Source organism: Anolis carolinensis, chromosome 5 (genome assembly GCF_035594765.1).
Source record: "Anolis carolinensis isolate JA03-04 chromosome 5, rAnoCar3.1.pri, whole genome shotgun sequence".
Taxonomy (NCBI): Eukaryota; Metazoa; Chordata; class Lepidosauria; order Squamata; family Dactyloidae; genus Anolis; species Anolis carolinensis.
In genome coordinates, this window is record NC_085845.1 from 169,103,278 (window position 1) to 169,119,143 (window position 15,866).

The window sequence follows — 15,866 nt, forward strand, 5'->3', positions numbered from 1 at the left end:
CATCAAAGGTGGTCACAACAAGGATTTGCTTGGTGTGCCTTCCTCTTGGCATGTTTCTTTCGCCCTAGATTCGTGCCTCTTCAAAATCCATAGCAGCATTGAAAACAGCTGACCTACAGTTACAGCGCTCGAGGGCCAGGGCTTCCCAATTATTAAGGTTTAAACCACATTTTTAAGGTTAGCTTTAAGCCCATCTTTAAATTTCTTTTGTTGTCCACCGACATTCTGTTTTCTGGTCTTAAGTTGAAAATAATGTAACTGTCTTGGGAGATAGCGATCTGACATTCTGAAAACATTTATACTGCTGTTTGAATTACATTATATGGTCAATGTAAAACCATAGAATGCAGTTTGAACTGCATTCTATGGCAGTATGGATCCAGCCTAGGAAGGGCCTGGTGCAAAACCCATCTAGTTCAACTCTAACATGCATAAATAATGCATGAAGATCCCTATCCAACCTCTGTTTAAAGACTCTCCAAAGAAGGAGAGTCCTGGTCAGAGGCAGTCTATTTCATCATCAAACAATTTTCACACTAAATATTTGTCCTAGTGATCAGTTGGGACTTCTTTTCTTGACATTTGGATCCATTGGTTCATGCTCTGGTCTCTAGATAGCTAAAAAAATGAAAAGCAAGTTTATCCTCTCTGCTACACCTTAGTACATTCACTCTAATGCAATGTATATGTTTATTATTTATTTTATGATTTCTAGATTCTCTTTATTTTCACATTCCCTGTTGCTATTACAGTATACAGTAATAGTGTTCAGCTGGGAATCTTCCTTCTACATATGAGCATATCAGGAACTCAATGTCCTTTCAGTTTTAGGACAGTTGTATCATTAGACACATTGCTACTCAGACTTGTCCTTTGCTTTTTGCCAATATAGTTGGAATCTCATGTCTGTTACCAGTATTTCATCTTTAATTTTCACTTCATAGCGGTTTCAAGGTAAAAGATATCAGAATGATTTATCACTGCCTTCTTCTGTGCACTACTAACAAAAATTAGTTAAAGCATTGCTGCTGTTGCATATAAGAGATCCTCCCCCAGTGTCTCTACCCACTATGGCTGCCATCTAGTAGCTTCCCATTAAGCATTTTTTGAGAGTCCCCACACAACAGGAACTATCAGTTCCTTGTTTTATGAAGAGGATGGAAGCATCTTAGTCTGTAGCTTCTGCTTTGTGCATTCTGTCATGGGTGATCCTACTAAGAGTCTAGACACATTTAAAAGAGTTTAAGAAACATTCAGGGGTAGCTGTGTTGGCCATGCATCAAAATACAACAAACCACAACATTCACAAAACAGTGATACCTCTATTGGAGCAACTAAAAAGCACAATATAAATATGTAATACAAACCTTTGAGGCTTTTCTAGCTTCTTTGACAGGCAAAGATGTTAAAAACCATATTGGATAAGATTCAGATATTACTGACAAATTAATATGAGAGGATTATCAATGCAGGCGTAGTTCACACTTCTTGGCTATGTGGAGACTGGGGACAAAAGGCAGTAAACTCATGCAAGTAAATTTCAAATCCACGAGCAACAGCAGCAAAGTAACTTCCACTGAGATCTGGGCTATTTCTATTCTGTATGAAGCTGTCCCTTTCTTAGGCAGAGACATCTGGAAAAATCTTTAGGTCCTGTATAGTCAAAATGTGACAATTGTAGTCCAAATAAAAGAGGTTTAACTTTGTTGAAGGTAAAACCCTCAAAGAGTTAAGTCCTGGTCCATTTGCTCCCTCTTGTTAAAGGCTTATATAATGCAGCTAAATTCAGTATCTGCAAATCCAGGAAAAAATGTTCAAAAGTTGCCATGTTGGCCATGCAACAAAATACAAATTCTGCCTAAAAAACACACAATACATCACACATGCTAATAGAATATAGCCTCCTTATGGTTTTCATCGCAGTTTCCCTAACACTCTCAAATGTATTCACCATATTAAAGTGCAAAATAGAATGGCTGAGACAAAATTTAATTCATTTGTCTACTTTGCAAATTCATCTAAGACAGCTATACAATTGTTGGGATGGTCAATGCACCACATGTTGCATCAGAAATGCTGTTTGCACCACAGGCCTATTTACATCCAGACTATGTATGTATGTATGTATTAAAAATTGTAGGCCATCTGCAACAGTAAAATGCTAAGGATAGCTTCCAATAATCCAGAAAAATTCAAACGTGTAAAATTTCAAAACATAAACAGTAAAAACCAGCAAATAAAATGCAAACATTAAAATTCCTTAATAGTTACAGCTAAAATAATTTCCACTTAAGAGCCCAATAACATTATCTGCATCACTAAACAAGGCATAGCAAGATATTACAGTTGGTTTTGTGTTCTCCTTATGAAATCTTCTTTACAGGCAACAAAACCCTGTTTGTGCCAGCCTCATGGGTTGCAAAAATGAATACCATGGCAGGAGGTATGGTGTGAGAGATGATAGCTGAAGCCTCCCATATAAAACCAAAATTGGAAAGCAGTGGAATGGTATTATTAATTTGATAACTTTTTTCTTTCTGTGTTATTTTTTGTTTTTGTATGCCTTCAATTCATTTCTGATTTATGTTGACTCTATCACAGGGTTTTCTTGGCAAGATTTATTCCTAGGAGGTTTGTCTTTGCTTCCCCCCAAATCAGAAAAGTGTGACTTCCCGAAGGTTGCTCAGTGGGTTTCCATAGCCCAGTGGAGTTGGAATAAGGATTTACACCCTGGCCTCCATAGTACAACACTCAAACAACTACACCATGCTGATTCTTTTATACTTCTACGCTATTTAAAATCTTCCTTTCTTAAAGAACTAAGAAACATGCAAATACCATATGGGTTCCCAACCATGCTGGATAAGCTATTGCAAAGGTCCTCAGACATTTTGAAAATACTATATGTCTATTTTTGTTACATATATTTAGGCACTGCTAGGAGCATTAGGCCATATTTGTCCTTAGTATTTATTTATCCAGCCCTTGATTTTGATCTTTGATCTATGTGAGCACCATAATTTAATAACAGTCACACTAGATGCCTTGTGAGGTATGTAGTTTTTTAAAAGCCTTATAGCTCAGGGTTGTTGTTATTATGTGCTTTCAAACTGGGCCAGTTTTAACAACCCTATCACAAGTCTTCCTGGCAAGATTTATTCTGAAGAAGTTTGTCCTTGCTTTCTTCTGAAACTGAGTAAGTATGACATGCCCAAGGCCACCTAGTCCCTCAGTCAAACTATTTGCAAAGTGCTGTTGCATAGAATAATACTATGTAGTGAGTTTATGCAGATTTTATGGATTGTGAAGTTAGAAAATGCTGTCATAATCTCTTACATAGAACAGCATTTTTATCTTTTTGTCCTTGCATAATGGACTATGATAGCTGTCTTTCAAAAAGCCATGCTTGCTATGATCGCTCACATACACATCAAGGGGCATGCTAACACTAGCATTGCCCTGAAATTAATTTGCCACACAGAAGTCTTATATTTCTATCCCCCTCCCCCGCCTCCATATTTAACTATCTGATAAGAAAGTACATTTATAATGACAAGCACAGTAAATGTTATCTGTTAAGAAAAGCTTTAGAGCTAGTCATTTGAATATAATGCCAGGGAATTTCATCTAGAACTGCCCAGGTTCGATGGTATTTCAAAAAGATTAATAAATGTGACTTAGAACAAATGGGTTCTCTCTCTCTCTAGCAACTGAGATGCATAAACTGAGGTTGTAGTACTTGGCCATATCACAAAATGATACAACTCACGAGAAAACAAAATCATGCTTGGTTTTTTTTTTCATAACAGGAGCAACTTGAGAAACTGCAAGTCGCTTCTGGTGTGAGAGAATTGGCTGTCTGCAAGGACGTTGCCCAGTGGATGCCCGGGTGTTTTACCATCCTTGTGGGAGGCTTCTCTCATGTCCCTGCAGGGGGAGCTGGACCTGACAGAGGGAGCTCACCCACTCTCCTCAGATTCGGACTGCCAACCTATGGGTCAGTAATCCTGCCGGCACAAGGGTTTAACCCATTGTGCTACCAGGGGCTCCTATAATGCTTGGTAAAGCGCGGGGCTGCAGGAATGAGGAAGCCCACATTACAGATGGATGGACTCAGCAAGGAATACAGGACTGTATCTGCAAGACCTGAACAGAGCTGTTGATAGGAGAACTTGGAGGTCTCTCATTCATAAGACTGTCGTAAGTCCAAGAAGAGATGATAGCAGTTAAGATGAAGATTAATTTAATATCTTATCCATGCTATGATTGGGACTTTGGTATCTCTTGCCTCGGTATATATAAAAAAAACCAGCAACCCCAAAACATGGCTGCTTTCAGACTGCATTGCAAATGAATAGGATCAGTCAAGGAAGTCATGGTTGCCCCAAAGTCTGCTAGACCTAAACATTGAGAATGGGGTGATCTGGACATTTTTCTTTCATTGGGTAACCGTAAGTCACCTTGAAGACAGTTAAGGACAACTATTTCAAGAGCTGGCTAGAGATAATCGAGAACCCACTGCTCTGAGTTTTCAATACCTTGACCCTAATGTCAAAAGGTTCTGGGAGGGTCTGATACAGAGGGACAACAAGACAACAATGACCTCTTTGTCCACCCAGGATGCTGGGGCAAGCCACACCACAACTCCCCACCCCAAAAAGTCTGGTACAGAAAATCTGAGGTGACCTAGGAGTTACTTAGAAACTGCAGTTAGTACAAAAGTCGGCAGTCAGATTATTAACTGGGGCAAGTTTTAGGGAGCATACCATGCCCCTTTTAAAGCAGCTCCACTGGTTTCTGAAAAGTTTCCGAGCCTCTGACAAGTTATAAAGCCCTATATGCCTCAGGTCCAACCTATCTTCAAGATCACATCTCCTTCTACGAACCAGTGCGGGCATTGAGATCTGCTGGGGAGGCCCTTCTCTCAGTCCCATACCATCTCAAGTATAGTTGGTGGGGACGAGAGGGCCTTCTTGGTGGTGCCTCCTTGCCTCTGGAATACCCTCCCTAAAGAAATTAGACTATCCCCCACTCTGCAGGCGTTTCAGGCGAGTTTAAATGCATGGCTCTTCAGACAGGTCTTTGACCCTATGTAACCCATGGTCAGCTTGATGACCTATTGATTGTGCCATTGCAGACAGCCAGCTTTATTCGCAGGTTCTACTGCATTTTTGGAATGTTATAATTTTACAACTTTTAGTGGGATTTTAGGTGCATTGTTGTTTTATACTATGTCATTGTATTCATGTATTGTACTCATGTATTGTTATTATATGTGTCACTTGGAGTACTTGCTGTGAGCCGCCCTGAGTCCCCTTGGGGAGATAGTGGTGGGGTACAAATAAAGATTTATTATACTATTATTATATTACTTTGGGATGCCAAAGTGATCCCTTCCATTTCTAGGCCAGCTGCTTTTCTCCCTCTGAACTATTGATCCTCAAATTTTTATCCTCTAGGTGTTTTGGACTCCAGCTCCCAGAATCTCTTAGAATTGGCCAAAATGGCAAAGGCTGCTGGGAGTTGAAGTCCCAAACACCTGGAGGACCAGAGTTTGAGAGCCAATTTAGGTCTGAACTGAAGCTGGAGTTCGACTCTGCGGAAGAAGGAGCCGGCAAGGATCAAGTAGAGTCTTGAATTCAAGCAGAGGGGGGGGGGGGGCTGGAGGGAGAAAGAGGGGGGGGTGGAGCCCTCTGCATTGCAATGAGCCCTTTCCCTACTGCCTAGCAAGGGTCATGGGTTCAAGGGCTTTCCTTGTCTATCTATCTATACACATTTATCTATCTATATGCATCTATACCTATCTAGTGTCTATCTATCTATCTGTCCACATAATAAAAGTGAAAAATTGTATGTGTGTATGTGACAGAGGTGTCCGTTTACACAGACAGCTTCCAGCCTCCACAAACAGCTTTAACCCACAGTGCTGGGGAGCCACCAAAGCCCTCCCTCCAAGGACATTGCAGGTTGCAGTGAGCTCCACATCCCAGTGTTCCTTTCTCCATTGGTGTGGAATTTGCATGATTACACTTACTGCCTCTCCCTTAACCCTTTCCTATTCTTTTCTATGGCACACAGCAACTGAACATACTAGAGAGAGAAGTTTGGGGAGAACTGACATCCAGGAGCTATAGTTCACCTGTATTCAGAGAACACTGAACCCATCTGATGGCGGATCTGGACCAAACTTGGCACATACATTGAACATGGCCAACTGGCAATACTGGTGGACTTTAGTGGTGATTGATCTTTATCTCTGGGAGGTATAGTTCACCTGTATTCTGTGAACTCTCCAAACCCTACCAAAGACGGATCTGGACCAAACTTGGCACACAGGGCCAACGCTGCCAACTTTGCATACTGGTGGACTTTGGAGTGATTGACCTTGGCACCAGGGAGTTATAGGTAAAGATAAAGGTTTCCCCTGACGTTAAGTCCAGTCATGTCTGACTCTGGGGGTTGGTGCTCATCTCCATTTCTAAGCCGAAGAGCCGGCGTTGTCCGTAGACACTTCCAAGGTCATGTGGCCAGCATGACTGCATGGAGCGCCGTTACCTTCCCGCCGGAGCTGTACCTATTGATCTACTCACATTGGCATGTTTTTGAACTGCTAGGTTGGCAGAAGCTGGAGCTAACAGCGGCTGCTCACGCCGCTCCCGGGGTTTGAACCTGGGACCTTTCAGTCTGTAAGTTCAGCAGTATTCAGAGAATACTGAACCCAGCAGATGATGGATCTGGACCAAATTTGGAACACAGACCCACGATCGCCAACTGTGAATACCGGTACTAGCGGAGTTTAGGGAGGATTGGGATATTCTTTGGGAATTGTAGTTCAACCACATGCTTATGAATTTTCTAATTTCTAAGTCATAAAAAAACAACACGAAAGACTGAGTTTTCCCCCCTAAGAAATAGCGTAACATATGACCAAACTGATATTACCAAACATCCAAAAACAAACAAGGCCCTTTCCCAATAACCCGGGCACTGCCGGGTACCCAAGCTAACCTGGAATAAAGAGAGAGAGCAACCAGGGGAAGGGGGTTGGGGCGAAGAAGGGAAGGGAGGAGGAAGCAAAGCAAGGGGCGGGGTTGGCGGGGAAGGCTCCGGGAGAATGGCCTTCCTCCTCCTCCTCCTCCTCCTCTTCCAGGCCTGACAGGGAGATGCCCGACCCCCCCCCCCCCGCCCCTCTTGGGCTCCTTCACCGCCCGGAGAGAGGCCAGGCCCCCCGCCGCGCTCTCCCCCCCCTTTCTCTCTCTCTCTCTCTCTCTGCCCTCCGCCAGCGCTGCCTGAGAGCATCGGGGCCCAGGCGAGGGGCGTATTGTCCTGGAAGCAGAGGCGGAGGGGAGGGGGCCGGGAGAGAGGCGCGCCAAAGGAGGGGAGGGAATCGTTCCATCAATCACATGACTTGACAGGATCACTAACCATTTCCTTGCCTGCCCCCCCCCCTCGTGTGTGCAACAAAAGTCATATCTGTATCAAAACACACAGCCCTCCCCACCCCCACCCAGCCCACTCGCGCACACGAGCTAAGATGGGACAATAAGGAAGCATCGCAAGGTAAGACTCTCCCCGTGGAGGCGTTTCCGGCGCCCCCCTCCCCTCTCTCGGGGCTGGGCAAGGGCTTCCTCGCTCCTGCTCCAGGTGGATGGGGTTTGCAAGGCTGAGCGCGGGAGCCTTGGCAGGAGAGAAAGGCAGAAAGACACCGCTCTCTCTCGGTGGCCAAACTTCCCCTCCCGAAAGACTTCGGCTGCAAGTCACACGCAGGAAGGAGGAAATGCTGGGGGGGAAAGGGCAATGGGAAGAGGCAAGACCTCTGGAGTGAAACAAAAGCAAGTCCATGGGAAGCGCAGAAAGTGAAAACCTTGGTCCAAATACCAGCTCGGGCTTTGTGAGATGCATCGCATCCCTGGAATGGCCCTTTCCGTCTTAAACGCTGGGCTTTTGGGCTCCTTCCAAACAGCTGAATACAATCCCACATTATCTGCTTTGAACTCAGATATATGGACGCAGTGTGGACTCAGTTCAAAGCAGATACTGTGGGGGCCCATCCACACAGACCTATATCCTTGAAGGCTAAAAAATCCCACATTATCTGAGTATAGACTCAGATAACCCAGTTCAAAGCAGATATTGTAGGATTTTCTGCCTTGATTTTCTGGGATATAGGGCTGTGTGGAAGGGCCCCCACAGTATCTGCTTTGAGCTGGAATATCTGAGTCCACACTGCCCTATATCCCAGTTCAAAGCAGATACTGTAGGGTTTTCTGCCTTGATATTCTGGGATAGAGGGCTGTGTGGAAGGGCCCTGGGTTATTCTGCCTTGATAGTCTGGGTTATGTGGCTGTGTGGAAGGAAGGGGCCATTTGGAAACCACCACCACCACCAAACAATTCCCGGGATTGTTTGGGGCGTGATTTCGGCGATAAGGGGTTTTCAAGGCCAAAGGCGCCCGTCCCGTGTGACCTGAGCCCTCCTCGCTTTCGGGAAGGGATTGGCCGCCCAGGCTGTTGTCTCGTGGAAGTGGGAGGGAGGCGCCTGCGGGGCAAGGATCGAGGCAGCTCCCGTTTCACATTCTTGAGCCACCTTCTTTCCGTCTTTCCTCCCCTCTGAAGTGCGAGGGAGGAGCCGCCGATCAAGCATTTCACCCCCGGGAGCCACGCTTGTTCTCCCTTCGCCTTGGAGCAAAGACCTGTGTAAACACGGCGCCTGAGCAGCAGCGATGAGACGCTGGAGAGGGAGGGAGGGAGGGAGGGAGGGAAAGAGGCAGAGAAGGTGGCCAACAGCACAACAGCACTGGGCTCGCTGCTGAAAGCTAGGCCAAGATCTGGGCGAAAGAATATACAGTATATTACTGGGATGCTGTGAGTTTTCCGGGCTGTATGGCCATGTTCCCAGAAGCATTCTCTCCTGACGTTTCGCCCACATCTATGGCAGGCATCCTCAGAGGTCGTGAGGTCTGTTGGAAACCAGTCAAGGGAGGTTTATCTGTCTGTGGAATGTCCAGGGTGGGAGAAAGAACTTTTGTCTGTTGGAGGCAAGCGTGACTGCTGCAATTAATCACCTTGATAAGCACTGAAAAGCCTTGCAGCTTCAAGGCCTGGGCTGTGGCGCAGGCTGGAGAGTAGCCAGTTGCAACCAGCTGCAATGAATCACTGACCAGGAGGTCATGAGTTCGAGGCCGCTCGGAGCCTATGTTTGTCTTGTCTTTGTTCTATGTTAAAGGCATTGAATGTTTGCCTATATGTGTAATGTGATCCGCCCTGAGTCCCCTTCGGGGTGAGAAGGGCGGAATATAAATGCTGTAAATAAATAAATAAATAAATAAGGCCTGGCTTATTCCTGCCTGGGGGAATCCAGCTAACACCTCCCAACAAAGGACTCCCCCAGGCAGGAATCAGCCAGGCCTTGAATTTTATTAATTTTAATTTATTTCATTTTTAGGCTTAATGTTTTGTATGTGTTTTAAACAGGACCATAGCCAGAACATTTGCGGGGGGGGGGGGGGGTTAAAACTTTTTTTTTTTTTAAGCGAATCATGAAGAGTAGTTCTATAACACAATCAGGCTCCATTGATAAACTTCAGTGGACACTCATGGGGATTTGGTTAATCAGTTAAAATTCATGAGTAAACCAGATTTTTTAAAAACCTGAAACATTTTTTTGGGGGGGGGGAATTGAACCCCGAACCTCACCTGGTTACAGTCTTCGTTTTAAGGCATTGAGTTATTGCCATATGTAAGCCGCCTTGAGTCTCCTTTGGGATAGAGAAAGGCAGGGTATAAGTAGGGTAAATAAATAAATACAGTAGAGTCTCACTTATCCAACACTCGCTTATCCAACGTTCTGGATTATCCAACGCATTTTTGTAGTCAATGTTTTCAATACATCGTGATATTTTGGTGCTAAATTCGTAAATACAGTAATTACTACATAGCATTACTGGGTATTGAACTAGTTTTTCTGTCAAATTTGTTGTATAACATGATGTTTTGATGCTTAGTTTGTAAAATCATAACCTATTTTGATGTTTAATAGGCTTTTCCTCAATCTCTCCTTATTATCCAACATATTCGCTTATCCAACGTTCTGCTGGCCCGTTTATGTTGGATAAGTGAGACTCTACTGTACTACTATGGGTTCCAGATTCCACTACCTGAAATTTGAAATTATTCTAATTATGGAAATGTTATTCTTTCTTAATCCCACCTCCTCTTTCCTGAGCTCACCACCATCCCTTAAAATGCCCCTTGCTCTTGCTCCTTGCCTCCTTAGGCATCACCTTTTACCCTCCTTGGCTCAGTTCACCTTCTAATCTTTTATCTCATCATCTCAGCACTCACAGTGCATCCCTCCCTTGTTTCTTGTGCTGTGCCACTCACTCCACATCCTCTCTCTCCCTTCTCTGCTACCTTCCTGGCCTTGCTCCCTGGCACAGCACCTCTCACCTTCCCATCTCTCTGGGTTGCTGTGAGTTTTCCGGGCAGGATGGCCATGTTTGTTGGAAATTAGGCAAGTGGAGTTTATATATCTGTGGATTGTCCAGGGTGGGAGAAAGACCTCTTTGTCTGTTTGAGGCAAGTATGAATGTTGCAATTTATTTATTTAAGTATTTACATTCCGCCCTTCTCACCCCAAAGGGGACTCAGGGCGGATCATAATGTACATATACGTGGCAAACATTCAATGCCATACGATTACCTAGATTACTTAGATTAGTATTGAATAGCCTTGCAGCTTCAAAGCTTGGCTGCTTCCTGCCTGGGTGAATCCTTTGTTGGGAGGTGATTAGCTGGCCCTGATTGTTTCTTCTCTGATATTCCCCTGTTTTTGAGTGTTGTTCTTTATTTACTGTCCTGATTTTAGAGTTTTTTTTAATACTGGCAGCCAGATTTTATTCATTTCCATGGTTTCTTCCTTTCTGTTGAAATTGTCCACATGCTTGTGGATTTCAGTGGCTTCTCTGTGTAGTCTGACATGGTGGTTGTTAGCAGGGTCCAGCATTTCTGTGTTCTCAATATGCTGTGTCCAGTTTGGTTCATCAACTGCTCTGCTATGGCTGACTTCTCTGGCTGAGTTAGTCTGCAGTGCCTTTCATGTTCATTGATTTGAGTTTGGGCAATGCTGCATTTGGTGGTCCCTATGTAGACTTGTCCACACCTGCATGGTGTACAGTAGACTCCTGCAGAGGTGAGAAGATCCTTCTTGTCCTTTGCTGAACGTAGTATTTGTTGGATTTTCTTAGTGGGTCTGTAGATAGTTTGTAGGCTGTGTTTCTTCATCAGTTTCTCTATGCAGTCAATGCTTCTCTTGATGTATGGTAAGAACACTTTTCCACTGGGTGGATCTTTGTTTTTACTCTTCTGGCTTGTTCTTGGTTCTTGGTCTTGCCGCTCTTCTGATGTCTGTGGTGGAGCCTATGTTTGTCTTGTCTTTGTTCTATGTTAAAGGCATTGAATGTTTGCCTATATGTGTAATGTGATCCGCCCCGAGTTCCCTTCGGGGTGAGAAGGGTGGAATATAAATGCTGTAAATAAATTAATAAATAATAAATAAAGGATATTGTGAAAAAAAATATACAAAATGAAGTTGATAGAATAAATATGATTTATCTATGACTCCAGATGAGTCATATGAGTTGAGTATATGGCATTAGATTCCCTTATAGTCCAGATATGGTTGGACCGCAATTCCCAGCAGCCCTAGCCATCATAGCCAGTGGTGAGGGATTATAGAAGTGACAGTGCCAACAATGTGAGAAAGGCTGCAGTTGTCCACCTATACATTGCAATGTCATATCATATCTAATCTGTGGAATATAAAATAATACCTTCTTATTTAAAAATAATCTTCACTACACTTACTATATTAAAGAGTTCACTAGAAGCAAAACAAAGTTTAGAAAAGATTGCATGTTGTGTTCTTATTTCACATATAGTTACTGAACTTTAACATGCATTTCTGACTCCTTACATTTACCTATATATTGACTGACCGTTCATCAATTGAAATTTATATTAGCTAAGACTAATCAAACCAACAGGATACCAGATTTAGTGTTAACTAATAGGTTTCACTCAGATTTTGAATCCAATCCATCAAAAACCCTGAATTCCAATTTTTTCCCCTCTAGAATTGCACATTTATGAATTGAATTTGTCCAAGCTGCATAGCTACATTTAGGCTGACATACTGAACATTTGTGTGAATGTTCAGGACTGATCAAGAAAGCTTGGGTGTTTGGGGGTGGGGGGGTGGGATTGATGTTTCAGAATAATTTTTCACGAACCCTGGCATGAAAAAACACAATGGATTGTAGGTGCTACCAGTCATAACAATTTCATGATTAGATTCCAAGAGTGACAAAGTAATACAGTGATATGAAACAATAATTTAATTAGTGAAATATTTAAATTTGTATTACTTAAAGTAATGATAGTTTAATTATAAGCAACATCCTCAACATCAACCCAGAGAAACAGAGTAAAGTTCAAAAATATCAAAAACGACTGCTCACAAAGAAAAGCATAATAGCTCTGCTAATCCATCCAGTTGCTGCTATAAACATAGGCAAAGATCCAGGTTCAGGAGACTTATCTATGACTACAGAGCTCTGCCACTGTAGTTGTGTCTGATGATGTCAAACCTACATTTTTAGCCAAGGAGCAGTCCAACTAAAGTATTTCCAGGTGCTACAGACCAGGTGACTGGAAATAACCTCTATGTGTTCTCCTGGTTGCAAGGAGCAGTGTTATCTTTACACATGGGCATGCTGGGAGTTGCATAGGGGCCCCACGAGCATAAGGGCCACATGCTAATCTATTCACAGACCAGAATTTAAGACTAATTTTCCAGTCACCCACTACAACATTCAAATCTCCTGCTAACTTGGTAGAAGGAGAAAAATTACAACTTGTGGAGAGTTGGTATGTTTGCATTCACAAGAGACATTTTACCATTTTTATTGCTTGCAATGTTATAGGAGCAGAATATAGTAATAGAGTTGCAGGAGGCAGTTAACGGCTGGGGCAGTACAATGTTACCTCACTTATCGCGGGGGTTACGTTCCAGGACCACCCGCAAAAAGTGAAAATCCATGAAGTAGGGACACTATATTTGTGTTGTTTGCAAGTAGCGTCTTTGTCCCCTCCTCGCCTTTCAAGCACGCGCATGCACGCTCCCACCGCTGCCGCTGCCTTGTAAGGCGAAAACAAAGCTGCTTCAGCCTCTTTTTCTCTCCCTTCCTTAGACTTCTCCTTAGGAAGGAAGTAGAAAGAGGGATTTATAAGGGATTTATAATATTATTTTATGATTTATACTATTATTTTAGTGTTTATTAAAAACCCTCGAAATGGCAAGGGAGTGAAAAGTGAATCGCGAAGTAGCTAGGGAACACTAATTGTTGACAGTGCATTTCCATTATTGAATGCAGAGCTCCCCCTGTTTCTGTTCCAAGAATTCTATTTGTGTGGTGAAGGGTTAGAAGAAGTGTAAGAAAGTGAAGTGAGGCAAAATAAACTATAGAGTTATTATGTGTTAGTGAAATTCGTAAATAACCCTTTGAGCAGAAATGAAATGTCATGTTTTGAGTGGATCACAGAAGAGAAAACGAGCTGCAGAGGAGAAAGAGTAAATGAGCATTGGTTTTGTTGGGGGTACCAATAAATATAAGTTTATTTTATTGATAATTTACTTTTTTATTCCGTGACTGGTTGTATAGGCAGGGCTCAGTGCAGTGCTTTCCCTGGGGGCCTATAAAGCTGTTAAGACAGCCCTGGCAGCCAGCAATGAGAGCATGTAGCTGGAGAGATTCCTGAAGGTCCTGCTGTTACTACTTTTCTTAATGTGCCCTCAACCAGGAGAGGACTTCAGACTTTATTTCCCAGCATCCCAGTTTGTAACATACTGAGAACCCTTTAGTTAATGTATTGTCTGACTGAAATGGTAGAATAGAAAAATTGGGTTGATCTTGATCCATGCATGAGACTCCCAAATTTTATGAGATCATGAGTCCAGTTTATGATCTTATAACTACTGAAAAGGATGCCAGCTGTGGTTTTATAAAAGTTTAGCAGAGAAGGCTAGTTAATAATATATGAACTTGAAAAGATTATTTTAAAAGTATTTGAGAGAGCTTTGCTATTCATCTTTGAATCATTTCGCTTCAAATGGCATAATTATCTTTCTGTGCCACAGTTTGGGCTAATCATCAAATTCACTTGCTTTAAAATAAGTGTTTACATTTCATATCCACCACTGTGCTTTCTTCCCTTGTTTTTTTTTTTTGAAAATTCAGCCTGAAAGCTGGATGCTGGAGCCTGTGACGTTACATTCATTCACCATGGCAACAGACTCTGATTTACTTATTTCATTTAATTAAAGAGCATTTATCAAATTTTAGATGGCTTAAATATCTTTTGCTTTTTGTTTTTTTAAATCTTAAGAGAGCAGCAATAATTCTACAGTGAATTTAGCTCACATGATATGAAAAACCTTGGTAACAAAAAGATTTCTTAAACTATATCTTGAAATCAATCTAATCTGGAATTGGGATCTAGAATGGCATGAAATAGTTCTATAACCATAGAACATTGCATGAAACCAACTTATTTGGTTTTTAAAGAATTTTCAGATAAATATTTTCAGTTGTTATTTGTAAATGTCAGAGGTGTTTCATTTGGTATCTCCGAACCAGACAACAATTGATAAGGACATCCTCATCAAACATAGGGAAGCTTCTGGAATGTAATGGTTCTAGTCCCTCAAGTTTTACTTGTGGATGTGTTTTCATTAGATACAGTCACCTGTAACTGCAATCTTCAGAATATTTAATACTCTAGAGTGAATATATACCTGTAAAGGGGAAATCTGTATTTAAATATCAATTAGTAAGTGTTCTTTCGAAAATGAAGGTGCTAGGGTCTTGCTTGTTTTTTTCACATACCATTTTGGACTTCATAAATGTTTTGATCCAAATGCTTTTCTTTTAATTATTTATTTCATGCTTGAACTTCAAAGAAAACAAAGAAAATTATGTCCATTGGGATTATGTTTTCCTCCATTGCAGATGTGGGCAAAGTGCAGGTCACATGTGGCTCTTGGGACCTCTTAGTGGGGCTGCTGAAGTCCTCCTAAACCCCCCTTCATGGCTGCACATTTTAAACCTTTATAGGCTGATTTGTGGATAACTTTTCACTTGAAACCTTCAGTGTGGCAGGTGAAATCCAGAAGTGTGGCAGTTTTTCTTCTCACCTTCCAAGTCTCCAACCTCTCCCCCCAATGGAAAAAACTGCCCCCAAATCAGTCAAAATGCATAGTAACCAAAAAAGTCAATATCACTTCCCCTACACCAAAAGGAGCTGATGCAGCCGTCTAGAGGGGAAATGTCTCATGTCCTCTCTGCAGTTGTGCCCTCCTGTTCTGTTGGTAGCATTATAGTATCTGAATCCTAATGGAGCCTTCTAGTAAAAATAATTATCTGTATGAGGTAGGTGACTGGTGACTGAATTTGCCGTTTGACTTTATTATTCATAGATTTGATTAAAATGTTCTCTCTAGGTTCTCCAGTTCAACCCTGTGATCACTTTCCAATGGAGGACCTAGTGATTTCTAGAAATAACACCTCTGTAGGAATCTCTAAGTTCTCTGAAGTTAACCATTAAGTCATGCAGGAAGATCTGGAGATTCCTAGAACTGTGTTCTCTCAGGTTTTTTTCACTTGTGGGTTTTCAACATTCAAAGGGGCCCTGCATCCTTAACCCCAGCAAATGTGGAGGGCAGACTGTGTATAGATGTTGGTTAAGTTAAAATTACAGTAATGTGGCTCTGGTGGGGATTTTACCTAATGAGCTAGTAAAGGTAACTAG

At 42.3% G+C, this 15,866-nt stretch overlaps 1 protein-coding gene across 2 annotated transcripts in view; it reads left to right on the plus strand.

Moving 5' to 3' along the window:
• Window positions 1-7,441: 7,441 nt before the first annotated feature.
• The window catches only part of tcf20 (transcription factor 20), a 237,147-nt gene continuing 228,722 nt past the window's right edge, over window positions 7,442-15,866 (plus strand). For both annotated transcript variants that reach the window (XM_062980992.1, XM_062980993.1), the window contains exon 1: window positions 7,442-7,560. The gene's annotated coding sequence lies outside the window, so the exon portion shown is untranslated. The remainder of the gene's footprint in view (window positions 7,561-15,866) is intronic.